At 39.0% G+C, this 16,867-nt stretch overlaps 1 protein-coding gene across 2 annotated transcripts in view; it reads left to right on the forward strand.

Annotated features, from left to right (window-relative positions):
• Positions 1 to 346: 346 nt before the first annotated feature.
• The window catches only part of RNF180 (ring finger protein 180), a 277,857-nt gene continuing 261,336 nt past the window's right edge, over positions 347 to 16,867 (forward strand). For both annotated transcript variants that reach the window (XM_081232400.1, XM_081232401.1), the window contains exon 1: positions 347 to 440. The gene's annotated coding sequence lies outside the window, so the exon portion shown is untranslated. The remainder of the gene's footprint in view (positions 441 to 16,867) is intronic.

Below are 16,867 nucleotides of genomic sequence, written 5' to 3' on the forward strand. Positions count from 1 at the left end.
GGGCTGGGTGAGGCCACAGGAGAAGCAGGCACCCGCAACTTCTGTTGCTCTGGTAAAAGGATGACCAGAGAGCACAACTTTCCCTCGGTGCCGCCCGGCCCGGCGCAGCTGGCGCTGCTGTCAGGGCTGCGAAGGGGCGGGGCGGGGCGCTGCCCACGCGCGGCTCGGGCCGGAACCCGCTGAGGTGGGTGCGCAGAGCTGGAGGCGGCGGCGAGCGCCCGTGAACCGAGACCGAGGCCGCGGGCTCCGGGCCGCCGGCGCAGCTCGAGCGCTTTCCGCGGGGTTTGGCTCCTGTCGCTTCCCGTCTCGCCGAACCTGCATCGCCGCCAACTGAGCCGCAGCCGCCGGAGCCGCCGCCGCGAGTCCTCAGAGACGGGCTGCGGGCGGCCGGGCGCTCCGGGACGACGCGCGGAGCGGACGGCTCCGGGACGCGGTCGCAGGTGAGGGCCGGCGGCTTGGAGCCCGGGGTGGGGGGTGCGGCCGCCCGAGGGTCTGGTCTCGGCCCGGCCCTGCCTGGCTGCGGCGGCTCGGGCCCTACTCTCGCGCAGGGAGGACGCGCCGAGGGCTGGGCTGGGCTGGCCCGGCCCGGCCGCTTCCCGGCGCGGCCTCAGGTGATGCGGAGGCGGTTTAACTTTCGCACCTGAGGCTTGCGGGGCGGCGGCGGCGGCGGCGGCCTCGGGGCGCGACCCGGAGGGAGGGTGGAATTACACGGGGTCTGGAAATGTGAGCCGGGAGGCGGCGGGGGCGTGCGGGGCGGCGGTGGGGCGCCTTGGGGCCGGTGTGGGCCGCCCTCCAGGTGGGAGTTGAGGCTCTGTGTCCGGTTTCATCTCAGAGCTTGTGGGGAGAGTCGGCACACACCCCCTCCCACGGCCCGTTCCCTTCGCACAGACCCACTTTCTTTTGTCTGGTCCATTTCGGTATCGGCGTTCCAGCTGCTTTTGTTGCAGCCTCGGGTCCGGAGTATACAGACTTGTTGTCAGGCAGAGGTCATGGGTAAGCTCTGAAATGCAGCGGGCCAGAGGTGGGGAGAGGGTCCATAGCGTGGCGGGGATTTATTATTAGCGCCCTCATTAGCTCTAACGTGTATATCACCGAGTTCTTTTCGAGACAGTACCCAATATTTTTGTAGCATCTAATAGTTTTAACACCTGGGAGAGCATTCATTAGTCAATTTCAAAGGATCATTGTGTGGACAGGTTACTATTAAGTTACCCATTTTATAGACCAGACAGCTAAGGCACCCATGAGGAAAAGTGATTATTTCAAAAATAAGCAGGCAGCCCTTGTGGGAGCTGTGATTAGAGCTTATCTGACTGAGACTTGTCCTCAGTCCGGTCAGTCACTCAACCTCAAACAAAATGTAGCGCTGAGTACCCCTCTAATAGGTGTATTTTTATTTACTCATTAATTACTAAAACCTTTCTTTAAAAAAATAGAGTTGAGTCCTTTCATATTCCTGGACTAGTACCCCTAAAAGTGATACTTAAAAGACCAGAATCATTCCATTTGTTGAATAGGATCATTGGAATCGTAGTAAGGACTAAATTTGTTTGTCTTTTCATCTGTCAAACCATTAATCTCCCATATAAAAATGGGGCCACTGGGAGCCCCTGTATACCTAGTGATTATCATAGCAGAGACTCTAAATGTTTATTTAATGAATAAGTGGAATGGTGGTATGCCTGAGCAGCAAGTTTTCTTTTCTCATACAAAAGAATTAAACATTTAGAAGAATAATCATTTTAATAATTTCAATGAAAATTAACTTGTACTCATGTGCATATTATGTTGTGCTCTCTCTCCAGAGCCATCGACAATTTACCCGTTTCCCTAGGGTTTGCTCTTAAATGATTTTGCCAATAGATCTTTTATTGCCCCATTTTTCTTCGTCTGTTTCATTTATATATTTGGTTTTTCAAAGTGAAGATATTTTTTCTTCTAAAATTCAAGGAAAAGAGTCTTTAAAAAAAACAAGCTTTTTTCCCTTGATAAAATAGACTTAACTAGGCCTTTTATGAGTGTATCTGAGGATAGACACTAGCTTCTTTAATAAGTAACTCCTGTACATCAAGCAATAATTCTTCCAGTCAAGTATGCAATGAATTAATAATCATTTTAATCCCTGTAATATTTTATGACACATCTACCTCATATAATGCCTTTTTATCAAACAGAATAAAGCTAAAAAAAGTTCAGTTAAATTTTTCTAACTACATAGCACACATTTTAGGGCACAGTATGACTAGACTTAATTATTGACTCATGGAATAAACACAGTTCTCTTTCCCTTACACCATCTTCACTCAGCACTCTGGAAAAAAAAAGAATGATAATCTGCCCTATCTCTCATAAAGGGATATTTGGAGAATTAATGAAGTAGTGTCTGGAAAATATTTTAAACTCCTTGGAAGAAAGCTGCTTTGTGACTTCGAAGTGTGACTATAGGGTCATGAAACACTACCCCTTCCCCCAAACATGCTGTCAGTTATGTTTTTTTTAGGGTGGTCATTTCAGGTAGTTATTTTAGGAGGCTAAATACTTATTCCAAAAGTGCTGCTGCTATTCACAATTACTGAATATTTGAAAAATTTAGTTGATTTACAAGCAACATAAAAACATGATTTTAGAATCTCTTTTATAAGTACTTGTCTTTGGTTTATATTTTGTAATCAAAAACTGTAACTCAGTTTGAACATCTCTTATTTGCTAAACTTGGCAGAATGATTTCTGCATGGTTGCAAAACTCAGCTCTACCTTCAAGATTTAATTGCTATTAAGGATATTTAAACAGTTACCATGAAGGCTATGAAGACAGTTTTGAAAGGGTGTCTTAAAAATAGTTTTGGGACTTCCCTGGCAGTCCAGTGGTTAAGACTTCGCCTTCCAATGCAGGGGGTGCAGGTTCAATCCGTGGTCGGGGAGCTAAGATCCCACATGCCTCGGGGCCAAAAAACCAAAAAACATAAAACAAGCAATATTGTAGCAAATTAAGTCTTTAAAAATGGTCCACATCAAAAGATCTTTTAAAAAATAGTTTTAATTAATGGCAAGATTATTAGAAGTAACCTACCCAGAGTGACTACCCTGAAATGGGCACTGCTTACTTGTAGGCTTGTATACATTTGTAATACATATATGTATATCTATGTGTACATTTGCATATTGTTAAACATTTTGAAAGTAATAATTTGGATTGCAACCTATAAATTTATTCAAGTAGAATACATTAAGTAAAGCACATATAATACTGGAACTGTATTAAGTTGTGGCTGTATTTCATATGAAAAATTGAACTTCACATACATGCAAGTGTAAATCTGTATAATAATTTAGAATCAAAATTTAGCTCCACATTATATGTTTTGAGTGTAATATAGCTAGGTCAAAATGGCCTCATCAAAATGCAAAATTGCTACTTTCAAAAAAATCATTAGCAAGTTGTGTGTGGGAGAGATTTTCTTGATCACACCAATTACTGGATATGTTCATTTTCTTCATTTCTGGATTGTTTGAAAATTTTGTATCTGTATTATACATATTATATATCATATAAGTGTCAGAAGTCTGTTATAACTATATTAGCAGTTAAGGAGATATTGGCCTAGTCCTCTAAAGTCATCAAGCAGGAGTTTTATGATAAACATATGAAATCATCTCTGAGGGATCAGAAGTAGGGAATTTTCCATGCAGTCAGTAGCTTGAGAACAGGGATAGTATTGTGGCTGCAAATATACCCAATTCCATTCCATTGAATAATAAATACATAATAAGGAGCATATGAAAAGAAGGGGTATTATCCTTTTGATATTCAAATGGAAAAATGTTCCATTACTTAGCAGCCAAGTCTCTCTTTTTAAATGAGAGTAAATGGTAACTTTGAAAGAAATCACCTATTTTGATATGCAGATTATTGAAGTGACAAATTATCAGCTGACAAGCAGAAATTTTCCCCTAGCATGGCCCTTTCTAAGATGAGCAAGTGTGATGGTAAACATTACCTTCTGGTTATATACAGGGGTTTGTCTCCCACGTAATGTTCCATGCCCATCTCATTCCACTGATAAATTGTACCTTGCCTCTGACCCTCACTCTAATCTCTGACCTTACTTCATCTTTAATTGCCACCTTTGGGTGGAAAGTAGTTGGTTCAGAAAGGAAAACAGCAGAGGGAAGGGATGAGAATATCTGTTTTATGTATAACATGATTTTTTTTCTCATTTCAGAAGGTTAATAGTTCATTTTTGAGGTCTCATCAGAATTCCCTGCATCAGAACAGCCCCAATAAGTAGGCAGTCCCCAATAAAATGGTGACGTAAAGATGCCCACGTTAAAATATCTTCTTTTGGTCCTAGTATAAAATAATGTGTACAAAAATAATATTATATTAACCAAAGCTAAGTATCTTTGGTACAGTAAACATTAGCCACATAATTAACAAGATGTTTTATTGCTTTTCTTGATTTTAGAAAATATTTGCGGAAATTACTTGAATGGTGAGTCTTTTACAAAATGTAGCTGAGGAAACTGGAGCTGTTGCATTTTTTTTTTGTCTTGATAAATTTCTCTGTAGCAAGCAGAAATATTAGAGATTATTAATAATAGAACTGCCTTCAAGTTCTGTAATCTCTTTCCCTGATGTGACAGGTGGAAAAACCTTAGAAACAAGCAGTAGGTCATTAGCACGGATTTTAAAAGCAACTTCAAAACTTCTCTCATAAAATTGCTGAGATAAGCATGAGGCTTATTCTGATTGAGAATCTCCTGGCCTATTCATAAACCTGGTGAAAAAAATTTTCCGACGAGCCAGAATTGAAATATGAACACCAATTTAGGCAGCATGGGATGAATAGTATAGATATGTGGGCCCATTGTATAATGAGTAAATTGGGGACTGTGTTAAAGTTTATTTAATAGAGTTAGAAATTAAAACTAAGGTATATTTTTCTAGCCATATTCTGCTTGAATTTTTGGTTTTATTCTTTCCCAGACCATTGGTCTCCTGGAAGATGTATAAATTGTATAATTAAAATTTGTATAGTTTCACCTGTCTGACTTAGAACTAGCTAAGGCTGTTGAGTCCTAAATAAAGCTTGCTCTGCTCTAGTCTGGCATTATACTTTTTGCTCACCCAACAACCATGCCCTTTCCCAATTTAGTGTTTTGGCTTATATTATTTTCTTTGCTCAAGATGCCCATTCCTCTCCATTCTACTTGCTAATGCTATCTAAATTCTCTCTTACCCTTTAAGACCCAGGTGGAATACTACTTTTTTCCCAGCAATCCTTCCCTAACTCCCTAGTTCTTGTTTTTAGTTTACCATATCTTTCTATTTGTTAATTACTCTCTGTTTCTGATAATTTCTTTTATTTTGGCCTTGAATTTGTTTTTTGTTTTTTAAACTAATTTTTATTGGAGTATAGTTGATTTACAATGTTATGTTAGTTTCTGCTATACAGCAAAGTGAATCAGTTACACATACATGTATATCAACTCTTTTTTAGATTCTTTTCCCATATAGGTTATTGTAAAGTATTGAGTAGAGTTCCCTGTGCTATATGGTAGGTTCTTATTATCTATTTTATGTATAGTAGTGTGTGTATGTCAATCCCCATCTCTCAATTTTCCCCCCCCTTGGTAATCATAAGTTTGTTTCCTACATCTGTGGCTCTATTTCTGTTTTGTAAATAAGTTCATTTGTACCATTTCTTTTAGATTCCACATGTAAGCGATATCATATGATATCCATCTGACTTCACTCAGTATGACAATCTCTAGGTCCATCCATGTCACTGCAAATGGCATGATTTCATTCTTTTTTTTATGGCTAATATTCTATTGTATATATGTACCACATCTTCTTTACCATTCATCCTTTGATGGACATTTAGGTTGCTTCCATGTCCTGGCTATTGTAAATAGTGCTACAGTGAACATTGGGGTATATGTATCTTTTCGAATTATGGTTTTCTCTGGATATATGCCCAGGAGTAGGAATGAATTTGGTTTCCACCTAGTTTTTTTTACCTCTGAGGCACAGGTCAAATATTCAATATATATTTTCTTGAATCATGTATAGCACCTATAACTCTGGATACTAGCTGGACATATTCAACTTGTAAGGTTAGATCTACAAAAGATGTTTTACTTAGAGAGTAGGGTAGAATATCTTTATGCTTCATAATTGTGTCAGCGTTCTGGTAGAAAATACATAGCAGGCTCAAAATGAGTAGTTCAGAAGATTAATATTAGAAGTGTTCCTGGGTTAAAATAAACCAACAGTGGATGGTAAAGCATCTCAGGACTAACAATGGTGGGAACCATTATCATCCCTAGGCCTGAAGGGGTGAGAGGATTGGATCATGACTGAAACCCAGAGAGGGTAGCTCTGAGGGGAACGCTGCCCGACTAGACCTCTGGCCTTTCTGTGATTGGGAAGGATGGGGAAATAAATACCCCAGCTTCACTCTCTTCCAGCCCTCTGATTTCCTGGTGGTGCTTCCCACTGGCAAATCCAACTGGAAGGCAGAATATTAGGGGGCCCTATTTTTGTAGGTCAAAAGTCAGCCTCCTGGGAAATAGAGCAAGGTAGGGTGGAAAGTACCTCTGGAGTGGTGGGCGAGGGAGGCAAAGAATATCCAGTGCCATAATCATATCATCTAGAGAGTGTTTTGATTACAGTTACATAAGCCTTTTTGTGCTGTTGTTATTTCATAAAAGGCATACCTGTTTCTTTCTAGTCTAATTCAGTTACTAACATCCAAGAACACTTTATTTTATGATTGATGCATTTCATAAGAACCACTATCCCTCTTTTGTGGTGTTAGCTGGTGTGGTATCATTACGCATGTCTTCTCAGTGATTTCATTTTTTCATATTTTGTGTTTTGCTTGTACAGTGCCCAGGTGGGAGACACAGAACTGTCTGCATAGTCATTGGGAAAACTACCCCTTCACCATTCTAACCACATGATTTGTCTGAACTAGTCAGGATTGCTCATTTTTCTCTTTGTGCCATTTTCATAGATCAGTGGTGTTCAGTCTTGGTGTATGTGGTTCTCATTGCAGATACTCTGTTTCAAGCAGGTTTAAGATAAATCTTGAACATCTGTTCTTTTAAAAAGCTTTCAGATATTTCAGATGCACAAATGTGAGAAGCACTAGCACAGGTAATCATTTTGGTCGTAGTTCCCCCCTCCCCCTTTAATGTACATGTAGCACTCCTCAGTAATTAAGGCTCAAATGGAAAGTTAGTGCTGCTTTATGGACTCTTCAAAGCAAAAAAGATGTTTTAGATTTTTCACATTGAGAGGTGCTCATGATATAGGATGCAAAATATGTGGTTTCCATATTATCAAGGCAAATGAATTTAAATTTTAAAATATAGATATAAAACCTTCTAAATATACAGTATAGAGAATAATGTAATGAACACCCATGTTTCCACCATGTAACCTTATATTAACATTTTATTTTTTTCTGATTTTTTTAAGAGAAAATACATTACAGATACAATTTAAGCCCCCCTTAGATCCCTTTGAAGAGGTTACCATTATCCAAACTTGGTATTTATCATTCCCATTCATGTTTTTATACTTTTGCTATATATACATAAAACAGTAAACAAACTATAACATTGTTGCACATGCTGTAATTTTTTGTAGCTATTACTATGCTGTGTGTTTTATTCTTTACCATGTATATTTCTGCAGCCATTTTTTTCCTTGTTTAACATACTTCGGAATTTTTTCTACATATATGTAGCTTTAGTTTATCAACTTTCATTGCTATATAATATTCCATTGTATCAATGAGCACAAATTAATTTGTCAAATCTCCTATTGATGAAACATTGGTTGTTTCTAATTTTTTGCTACTACAAAATGTTGCGAAAGTGAACATTCTTTTATGATGTAATATTTCCTTAAATACATACAAACCTAGAAGTAGAACTGCAGACCCACATATACACGTTCTGTCTTAGCAGATCTTGCCAAAATGCTTTCCGAAATGCTTGTGTCTAGTTATACTTCCCCATAGTGGTTTATGAGATTTTTGTTGTTGCTTTGTATTATGTTTACACTTGGTCTTGTCAGACTTGTGATGGGCATGAAATGGTATCTTGTTTTAATTTTAATTTTCCTAATTTCTGGTGAAGTTGAGCACATTTCATATGATTGTTGGCCATTTGGGTTTCCTCTCTGGCAATAGTGATTTTATATTCTGTGTTAATTTTTCTGTTGGAGATTTATCTTTTTTAAAATTTGTGTTGTAGAATCCATTGTAGATATTAACCATTTGCTTATATTTGTAAGTTTCTTCTTCCTGTCTGTGTGTTGTCTCTTAATTTTGTTTGTATTTTCTTATACTGAAGTTTTAAAAGATAACAGTATTTAAAATTTTTCAGTATTTTGCTCTGTGTTTTGAAACAGTTTTATGACTCAACATGTAGTCATAACCTTGGTCTTTCTAAGGTTTGCAGCTGTCTTCCTTACTTTCATAAATTCCTTCTAGATAGAGTATAAATAAATAAATGAAGAAATAAACATGGCACACATTTTATCACTGGAATATACGTAAAATTATTAATTCTTAACAGTTTGTGTAAAAAAGTTTCCCAGTTCAAAAACAGCATCTAAATAGCAGCTTCCAATGTAGCTTTTTCTCATTTTTCTTAAAGCTCCTATGAAAATGTAGAATAAAATGGAAACTCACCGCAAAACCAAAAAGCAAAAAAACTCCTAAAACACTGAAGCTGGGGGGAAGTAACCTTAAGAAGCAGATTGTCCTCGTCTGAAGGGAATTTCTCTACGTCAGCACCTGCAAATCCCTATCCCACCCTCACCTCTTGATACAGACTGCCTGATAAATTCAGGCAGTTCACTTTCTGGGTTCCCAGCAAATTCCAAGAAGCCACTAGGCAGAATGTCAGGCCTTTGTGGTGGGTGTTGCAGAGCATCTGGAGACCTGAGACACACAGAACCCTGGTGATAATACATAGCAGCATCATGGGTCATGCCAGTTCCGCTCCCGGAGAAACAGGCAATAAAAGATAGTGCAAGATGCCCCTTGTGAAGAACAGAGTAGAGAACAGAGGACCAGGTGGTGAAGGCCTGTTAGGGAAACTGGACTGAGTGCTTTGTGTATCAACAAGCTCTGCCACCGTAGATCTGAGCAGGTGGGCAGAAAAGTGACCATGGGTAATTTCCTCACCTTGTCTGTCTAACACTAAGTCTCGGTAGATCCCCCCCATGATTGAAATGTATAGAAAGAAAAAGAAATAAAACAATCTAAGATGAAACCTCTGAAATACTGTGGGACAAAAGAAGATTTATTATTGAAAGGAATTGGAATGTAACATAAATTTCAGACTTGATATATATTAGTCACATGAATATGGTATTTTATATCTCTAGTGCTCAATTTGTGTTCAGGGGTTCTGCAAGCAGTGAAATATTTAACCCCCTCATTGTTTTTATCACGTTGATATTTTGAGGTTCCTTATAAGATTTTGTATGAAGGGTAAAGTACAATGGCTACTTTCTTAAATAATGTGATTCTCAAAAAATTGAACTTTAAAGAAAGAAATTTCACTAATTAAATCAATTTTGTTAGGGGATCTTACTAATCACCATTAAAAGTTTTGTTGTGAAACTGTGGATATTGGATTTACTGAGAGTCAGAATAGCTGTTCAGAATGTAAGATACGTAAGTGCCTTAGATGTCTAGAAACATTTAAAGAAGGCAGGCTAAACCCTGCCTATTTCAGGAGCCTCTAAGGACCTCACTGAATGGAAAGACAGAAGAAACAACTGGTGCAGCATGGCTGTTTCAGGATTATAAACCAAATCTTCATCTTAGCACACCATCTAGGTATCACTGAATTCCATGGAGATCCATGCTGGAGGACTATTTAGAATAGCTGTCTTCAGAAACATTTGCTGCCAGACAGTGGTAAACTCATAAGAACAGGAGAATAAATGATAGCAAATTGGATATATCATGATGTAGATTCTGTAATTGCAAAAAAGCGGGGAGTAAGCAAAGGCAAAGCAAATGTTAAAAGTAAAATGCACTAAAATTCATATGGTTAGATAGGAGTGTGTGCAGTTTTTGTGGACTCTTGTTAACTTATTGAGTCCTGATTTATTTTTAGAATGGCTAAAGAAGTGTATTTGTCATGTCACCCAAAAGCTGGTCATGACAATATAGATCTTGAAGCTTAGAGCTAGTTACTGCTTCCATGCCTTACCTTCTGCTTTTCTTACTGTAGTCACCTAAGATGCCAGCAGACAGAGGAGGGCAGCCAATGATGTTTGTTGCCTTCTCTGTTCCAGTAAATGACTTAATAGAGAGCACTTTCCCCCTTCCCAACTTTGAACTCTCTGTAAGGACTTCAGTCGACCTCACTTCTCTTGTCCTTAGAAATCTCAAGATTCTAGAAATAGGAACTTCCTCCTCATAAAATGATGGAGATAGTTTGGGAAGTTACTTTACTTCTCTAGGCCTCAGTTTCCTCATTTATAAAACGGAGTTAACAATCCCTACTTCACAGGAATGTCCTGATGATTAAAGGAGCTAATGCCATTTAGTAATCACTGTCTTCAAAAATAGTAGTAGTATTTAAAATAATTCCATGCTTTATATGTAGAGATTTTAGTTTAAAAAATATGGAGAGTATATTACTTTCTGTCCCATTGCTAATTAAAAAGAGAAAAGTATTATTTTCTGATGGATAGCTTCATAAAGAGGATTATAAATAATTTGAACACATCCAGTGATATATAGTCATCAAACCACATAAGATGTCATGAAGCTCAGATCATATTCTAAAATGGAGCTTCTAAAATTGTCTCTATAACAGCATTTAAAGGCTGAGACCAGGGCTTCCCTGGTGGTGCAGTGGTTGAGAGTCCGCCTGCCGATGCAGGGGACACGGGTTCGTGCCCCGGTCTGGGAAGATCCCACATGCCACGGGGCGGCTGGGCCCGTGGGCCATGGCCGCTGAGCCTGTGCGTCCGGAGCCTGTGCTCCACAGCGGGAGAGGCCACAACAGTGAGGGGCCTGCGTACCGCAAAAAAAAAAAAAAAAGGCTGAGACCAGCTTCCTTTGGTGGTGTTTGCTAAATTTACCCTGGTGATGTCAGTAAGTTGTATCCTGACTTTAAGCAGGGTAAGGAAAGAATGGCTTTTTTTGAATGCATAAGAATGTCTTGCTTATGCTTGCTTACTTATTCACTCATTCATTCAACTGTGCTAGCACTGTTATAAACTGTTAAGGAGTTTGCAACTCAGCAAGGAAGACAGACATGGAACAAGTAATTAAAAGCATGATGAATGTTCTGAAGGGGAATTGGAAAGGTCATTGGGGGAAAAAAAATAGGTCAAGGAAGACCCACTCCCCTTTCTTCTCCAGGGAGAGGCATTTAAGCTGAGACTTGAAGGATATGGCTCTATTCCCTGGAGGCCAGAGGCAAGCTTTCCAGGGATCCAGGGGTAGGAGCAGGGGGAGTGAGCCAGTGGAGTGGAAAGAAGTCTGGACTGCGGGCCTGTAGAGCAGACTGGGGCTGAGGACAGACAGCAGCCTGGTCAGCAGAGCACTGGGAAGCCCCTGAAGGGTGCAGGAAAGTAATGGTTTGTTATGTGTTTTCAACAAGGGCTCTGCCTTCAGTGTGGAGGATAAAATGCTTCAGATTTTCAAAAAGTAAAGCCTTGGTGATTAGAACCATAATTTTTGGTCTAGAGTTTTTTTTTTTTTTTTTTTTTTTTGCGGTACGCGGGCCTCTCACTGTTGTGGCCTCTCCCGTTGCAGAGCACAGGCTCTGGACGCGCAGGCTCAGCGGCCATGGCTCACAGGCCCAGCCGCTCCACGGAATGTGGGATCTTCCCAGACCGGGGCACGAACCTGTGTCCCCTGCATCAGCAGGCGGACTCTCAACCACTGCACCACCAGGGAAGTCCTTGGCCTAGAATTTTTGAGGTCACACATTTGCTTATTGTTTATAGAGCATATGGGATGAAATATCTTCCTCTTAGCATATTTATTCCTTGACCTGTTAGAGAGATTCCGTCACATTCTACCTTTTTTTTTTTTTTTTGCAGTACGTGGGCCTCTCACTGTTGTGGCCTCTCCCGTTGCGGAGCACAGACTCCGGACGCGCAGGCTCAGCGGCCATGGCTCACGGGCCCAGCCGCTCCGCGGCATGTGGGATCTTCCCAGACGGGGGCATGAACCCGTGTCTCCTGCATCGGCAGGCGGACTCTCAACCACTGCGCAACCAGGGAAGCCCACATTCTACCTTTTTGAAAAAGCTGGCAAGGTATCTTTTGTCCTCAGTTCACTTTAATCCTCCTCTCTCCCTTTGCCCCTTCCCTTCAGAATTCTGATGTTTGCAGAACAAATCCTAAGGAACGTGACCATAACTCTGAGTGACATTGCCAGATAACTGGAATTAGAAGTTTTTCTTGCAGTGGTTAACAGAGGGGAGGCTTCTGGTTATGATAACCTGAAAACCTATGCTACAAATACTAGAACTTCACTAGAAATATTTGATTATATACTACATAAATGCATAGATGAACTTGTAACAAAGTAAAAGAAAGCCCAGGAGCTAAAAAGAAGAAGAAAGGTGGAGAGAGCTTGGCAACAGACACATGACATAAAAGCTACCCTTAGTGTTAGAGTGAGGTTGCTAGTCTCACTAATATACTCATACAGGAGGCCAAGGCCTTGGGTACACATGAGGCAGGCAGTTGGGAACTGAGACCCCTGAGTAAAGCCAGGGCTTGGGAAGGGTAACATTTTCAGTAAAACAGTAGGTTAAAAAAAAAACAGCATCCACAGACACAGAGATTATGAGGAAGTCTATATTGGCTTAGTCTCTGAACAGATGGTAGAGAAAAGTCGCATCTGAAAATTCTGTTTGTTCATTTTTTTTAAAAGAATCTTTTTATGAGAAATTTCAAACATACACAAAAATAGAGGAATGGCATAATGAATCATCATGTCTCCATCAACCAGCTTTAATAGTTATTATTATTCTTCCATTCTTGTTCCTTTTTTCTGCATTATATATAATTTGTTTCTACATTATACAATTTTGCCTATAAATACTCAAAATTAGAATATTTATCTCTAGCCTAAGGACCTTTAAAAAACATAGCAACAGTTTTATCTGTTGTGTCCAACAAAATTAACAGTTCTTTAATATCATCTAATACCTAGTTCATGTATAATTTTCTCTGGTTGTCTCAAAAATATTTTTTTAGAGTTGATTTGTTTGAATCAAGATTCAAACAAGGTCTACACTTTGCATTTGTTAGACATCTTAAATCTCTTAAGTTTCTCCTCCCTCTTTTAAAATGAATTTATTTGTTGAGAAAACCAAGTTGTAGAATTAACTACCTTCTGTATTTGGCTAGTTGTGGCCTCATGGTGTCATTTCAACATTCCTCTATTCATGTAGTAAATAAAGTGGTTCTTAGATTTAGAGGTTTGATTCAGTTCAGGTTATTATTATTATTTTAAGAATACTTTAGAGGTGGTGCTCAGTATTTTCAGCTGCATTACATCAGGAGGCACAAGATGTTTGGTTGTTGTTATAACGTGAATTGTATCCCCCCAAATTCAAATACTGAAGAGCTAATTCCCAGTAGGTACCTCAGGCTGTGACTGTATTTGGAGATAAGGCCTTTAAAGGGTGATTATGTTGGAATGAGGCTGTTTGGGTGGACTCAATCCAATCTGACTGGTGTCTTTATAAGTAGGGGAAATTTGGACTTGCAAAGAGACACCAGGGTATGTGCCTACAGAAGAAAGATCATGTGAGGACACATGAGAAGGCAGCCATCTAACATCCAAGGAGAGAGGCTCAGAAGAAACCAACCCTGATGGCCCCTTGATCTTAGACTTCTAGTCTCCAGGCTGTGGAAAAAAAAAAGTCTGTTGTTAAAGCCATCCAGTTGGTTGTATTTTGTTATGGTAACCCTAGCAAACCAGTACAGTTGTCCTGTTTTCAAGTGATGTTAAGATTGATCTTTGAGTTCAGGTGGTAATAGCCTTACACATACATTATAAAATGCTCCGTCATCCTTTTTTCCAAATGTTTTTAGTATCCATTGATTTCTTTCCCTTAAATCCATCATTTCATTAGGGGTTGTAAATGGTGATTATATTAATCATCCTACATTTATTAGCATGATACCTTTGAACTGGAGAATTTTTCCTCACCAACTATTTGTTCACCCAGAAATAGTCTGTAGATTCTTTTCCTATATTTATTCATTTTCAATTCTGACATCCTCCAAATCACCTGAGAATCCTTAACTTCAGGTTTTAGTACTTGGATTTATATTGAATACTAACAGGGTGAGCCAAGGGGCCCCAAACTGAGAAACTTACCTAAAATCTATTCCTGTGCTGGTGATGTTCCTCAAGCACCTGGCAGATTCAGTGTGAAACTGTTCTTCCTGGAGGGGCAGATCCTCAAACAAGGTCCCACAGTTGTCTCATGGTAAAGATGAATTCATATTCCAGAATTACAAAACTCAGGGGGAAATGAGTGAAAGTTAATAGACATAACTGAGAGGAAGTTTAGATCCCCAGAAAATCTATGTGAGCTCGGGGCTCAGGATTTTGTTCTCTTCTCTATCCATACTTGCAACCTTATAGATCTCATCCATTTTCATGGCTTTAGAGAACCTGTCCACATTTAAAGCTCCTGCTCAGACATTCTTCAGAACTCCAGATTCTTGAATCCAGTTTACACTTAACAGTTCTTTGTAAAAGTCGAATAGACATCTCAAACTTAATACATCCAAAACTGAACTCCTGATCTGCCCTTTCTGTTCCACCTGCATCTGTCCCCATATCAGTCGATGGCAGTTCCATCCTTACAGTTGCTCATGAAAAAAGATTTGGAGCCATCCTTGATTCCTCTTTCTCTTAGACCCCATATTCAGTCTGTCTGGAAATCCTGTTTGTTCTACCTTCAGTGTATATCCAGAATTTGACCATTATTTACCACTACCACTGCTATCACACCAATCTGAGCCTTATCTTCTGGCTGGATTACTGTAGCAACATTTTTCCATTATAATGGAGTTTATCTAGTAGGAGAGTTAAATTGATAGTTTCATAACCACATTTCCGCTTTATACTCAGAGAATCTTATTTAAAACTAAATCTAGTAAGCCATTTAAAAAGTGCTACTTTAAACTACTATACATAAAATAGATAAACACCAAGGTCCTACTGTATCCCACAGGGAACTGTATTCACTATCCTGTAATAAACCATAATGGAAATGAAAAAAATACCAGAAACTAAGTGGCTTAAAAAAAAGTGCTACTTTATCCAATTTTTCTTTTCTATCCTTAAGTAATTATGAGTAAGTAAGAGTTTAGTAGGGCAGGGGCAGAATCTTTTGGAAGCACCTTGTATATTAGGACAAGCTATTGATGCATCTAGAATCATATGAAAATGTTAATTATATTTTAGTCTCTAAATTGGACTTTTTCCCCATGTAATGCAGTATAATGAAATTAGTCATAGAATTGGCTCATAGGTGAATTTATGTGAAATGAAGAATGTGGTTTATATGTGATCTGTTAGAATTTCCTTTCAGTGCCCAGAGTGAGAAAATTAGTTGCCTCTAATTCATGTCAACAACATATATAGGCATGTAAAAAGCATCATGTGGTATTATAAAGGACTATGAAGATTTGAGATACTGCTTATGCCCTTTCTTTGGGTACTTACAACTTAGAGGAAGAAACAAATGTACACATTAGTATAATACCTGGTGGTGTAGTGACATGAGTCACTAATAGACAGAGGCTTAGGTAACAGGTGAACTACTCAAAGATAAAGGCTGTTCAGGAAAGACAGAAGCAAACAATGAAAGTGCCAAGAGCTTTAAACCCTTTTGTGGGGAAGATGATGGGATAAATAGGTAAAATAAACAAGCCCAAGTTTCTTAGCTTCCAGGTCAGTGCTTTATCTGCTAGGAGATACCTACTACTTTTTTGTCTCCATTATCTGGCAATCTTTTGCAGTAACCTAGTATAGCTGCCTCTGTATCCAGCAAAAAGCATCTCTGTGTAACTACACCTTTGTCCAGAAGAAAAAAGGGCTTTGAAGCCAGTGTGCTTATTTTTGTTACCAATTTTTCATTTGAATCCTTTTTTGATTATTGATACTTGACCCATCAAAAAGAATATAGCCATCCAATAAAAGCATGGTGAGTTCCACAACTTACTTATTATCAGCTTTCAGTTAAGACCATACTTCATATCATATTAATATATTTTACATAAAGTAAATATGTTTTAGCTCTTATTTTCCATTCTAAGAAATCAGCCTGAGAAGCACCTGGGGAAACAAGGCTGCATTTGACCTCAGCATCAATTCTTTAATTAGATACTTTCCTCTGAGAACCCTGACAATTTTGCCTACTCTCTCTCTCTCTCCCAACTGGCTTAGAACCCCTCTTACCCTCTCATATGCGTTCACAGTACATGTTTTATTTTTATTTTTATTTTTTTTGTGTGTGTGTTCCCTGACAAAACAGTAGGTTCTCAGCAAATATTCACTGAATGAGTGAATATCTGTAGCCTTAAAACACAACTTAAAATTAATTTTAAAAAATCACCTGGTTTTATTTTCTTCTTGCTACTGCCTCTTCTTGGTCAATCAGAAATATTTTTGGCAGTTTTAAAAAAAATATGTTCAGATGTATCCTAGTCTGCTCTAAAATCTCCAAATATGAGTATACCTATTGCTCGGAACAAAACTTTGTAGACTCATCATATGGTGATTTCTAAGATTTACATATGAGAACAAATAGACACACACCATTTTGAAAGTATATT

The sequence above is a fragment of the Mesoplodon bidens genome, assembly GCF_964165515.1.
Source record: "Mesoplodon bidens genome assembly, chromosome: 4".
In the NCBI taxonomy this organism is placed as follows: Eukaryota; Metazoa; Chordata; class Mammalia; order Artiodactyla; family Ziphiidae; genus Mesoplodon; species Mesoplodon bidens.